Raw genomic sequence first — 3,022 nt, forward strand, 5'->3', positions numbered from 1 at the left:
TCTATTAATTAATATAGGTAATAAGTGTTACTCAAGCAAACCAGAAGCTCAATTTGTCAATTTGAAATCAAGAGGAGGTTTGACGTACCCAAATGATTTGATTTTTGGATTATTGACTGCTGTAGAAAAATCATTTGTAAAGCATTGTAAAGATAATGATGATTTCTTGTTAACTATTGATGATTTTTTCAATAACAATAAGTTCGTTAATTTTCCTTGTATTCAACATAAGACAGACATATTAACAACTATAATATCTAACTTCATAATCATGCGAATGAGACAATATTCGTTAATAACAAATAAGAATACACCAAAGGTTAATGCAAAAAAAAAAAAGTTAGCCAAACTTGTTCCTACTTAATTTGATATTAATTATTTTTATTTTTTTCAAGTGTATTTTTTATTTAATTAATAACAATATATACATTTTTATTATTTATTAGAAGTTATTACTTAAAAAATTGTAAAAATTTCAATTTTGCGTAGTCAGTCAGTATTTAGTACATTATAAATTATAATATTATTTGTGCAGTATATTATTAATATTATTTTGAAAATTTGATTTTTTATGTTTTCTAATTATAATTATTGTGTTTTTATAACACACGTGTAGATGGCGCTTTTACTCCTAGTTGTACCTTACGGCGGCTTTAGAAACATTTGAGGGCCACTGATAAGGTAGTCGATACCAGTCCATACTATCTTAGTCCGTGCCTTGGACTCAAAAACATAGCAGAACGTACACACGAAGCGATTACTGGCAGTAATAGCGCAATAATATATCCACAGTGCGGTCGTGAACAACAAGGTAAGCATGCATTACAATTTCAGTAAATGTGTATAATATAATCTAACTCTGTGACGACGTTTATTTGTAGAACAAAAGGACAACGACGCACAAGGAGCAGAGTCCGAGGGTAATGCAGAACCAGCTGATACCGCCACAACAAAATCAACAAATAACACTGACTCGAGCCGACCATTGCGTACTGATCACCAGCACGTCGATAACTTCGATAATAATTTTTCAACTAGCGGTAATAATATGGAGACACCTACATCGTCGTCCAAGAGGCCTGCTGATTCCCCGGCGGGGTCTTCTTTTAGCAAGAAACCCAATATGGTTTTACCTGGTACTGCTAGCGCCACTGCTTCTGATAGTGATACGGGAAATCCCAGTCCTGAAAATGCTGTACTACCCAGACCCACGCACATTACAACAAATTACATATGATATCCCAAATATTTTTTTCCCGTTAAAAAAATTTCCCGATTCATACGAACTCTCTGGCTCTTATATAACATATTTACATATACATTCCTTCGATGTTTTCTGTCCACGTGTCTTGGTACTTGCCGGTCAAACGTCGTATATTATTATCATTACTGTAATAACACATCGTGATGGATTTATCGAAGTTCATGTCCCGTTGCAATTATTATTATACACCCATTATGTAGGTACCTCCTAATATAATAATATATTAGTTCAACGAGAGAAGGACGCAATTAATCCGTGTTTTAAATTCTCCAACAGCACCGCGCCGGTCGTGTCGTTTTTTAATTAATTCGGTTTCAATAACAATTGAACGCGAGCACATTGGCAAATAATCATTGGTTCAAAATTACTACACATAAATCTCGGTTCGTGGATTTGTTTACACGAACTATTAACGCGATCGTTTCAAATGAAAAACGCACAAAACTCAGATTGGTGTGTAGGTACCTATATATACTGCTCCACAATATTGTAACGATTTTTAAAATGAGTGGCTCTCTTGTATTTTTTTTATTGTATTTTGTCTTTTTCACATAATATTCAAATATTCTAATTCATTGCTTTTTTAGTTATCTATAGGTATTGCCAAAATAAGACGTTTATGATTCTTTAAAATTGATTTGATTATGGGTTTATGAAATATACTTCTTAAACCACAGCATTGGATATAATATATCGTTCAATATTCTTATCGTGGTTTGTAACAAAATAATATAATATAACAGTCGAGTAACTTTTCGTCATTAAAAAAACATACTTTTTTTAAGAAAAAGCGTTTAGGGTCGCAGGTCGTTGACTTTTGTCGCTGTTGTATTATAGTATATAGATCATATTATTATAATATTATGTGACCTTCTGAGAACGAGTGTTTAATATTAAATAAGTTTTCCTCAATTATTATTATTTTGTTTTATAAGCGTTTTTATTCTCTTACGGCGATGACCTTTTTACGGAAGTTCACGCCGTGGTTTTAATATCTGACACACAATAATACGTCATAATATAATGCGAAGACGTTATAAATTGGGGCCACAGCACCAAGACATTTATCCTGAGCACCGTCTACACTAAAAAAAATAATAATATCTATATGTTCAGAGTGTTGTCTGTGATCTAAACCGCTTTATATATATTATATATTTTGACTTAGTAATAAATAAAATAAATTGACGTAAAGTGCGTTTACGATTTCAATGGCCAAAAATAATAGTTAGGTACAATTTAAATAATTTAAAAATGTTTGTATGAAAAAATTGGTATCTGATAAAAAAAATTCGTTACTTTGTGTGTGTAATACGAATTTCCACGCATATCTTCTATTAATCCCGCGTATAGATAATTTTTAAATAATTTATTTTATAAAATTCACCCGGTGGTTAATTAATGCTATGACAATGTCATTACATATTGTGTGCAACAGTAACACTATGTATACATATCGTTCTACCACGTAATCCGAGACCCCAGGGACCATATGGCTATTGGCTAGTGCGGGGATCAAGTAAATGTGTTATTAATTATTATAATTTACATTACAACTGCGGAATTACTAGTTCGACGCTTGCATATATTTGTACACAAATATATTATTTTGATGCACTAAAGCTTAGTTAGTGACTAAACCACTGTTATTACTTATTACTTATTAATTATCATTATATTATCAAAATCGTTCAATATAATTTTACTGCCCCATATATCTATATATTTGTGTTGCGTTTGGCTTTGTAATATATTCGT

General features: G+C 31.5%; 1 long non-coding RNA gene across 1 annotated transcript; it reads left to right on the forward strand.

Annotated features, from left to right (window-relative positions):
• The first annotated feature begins 530 nt into the window (after positions 1 to 530).
• LOC111037505 lies at positions 531 to 1,579 on the forward strand. The gene is made up of 2 exons (XR_002604888.1): positions 531 to 811; positions 882 to 1,579. It is a non-coding gene; the product is annotated as an uncharacterized LOC111037505 (long non-coding RNA).
• Positions 1,580 to 3,022: the final 1,443 nt, after the last annotated feature.

Source organism: Myzus persicae, unplaced genomic scaffold, assembly GCF_001856785.1.
Source record: "Myzus persicae strain clone G006 unplaced genomic scaffold, MPER_G0061.0, whole genome shotgun sequence".
NCBI classification, from domain to species: domain Eukaryota; kingdom Metazoa; phylum Arthropoda; class Insecta; order Hemiptera; family Aphididae; genus Myzus; species Myzus persicae.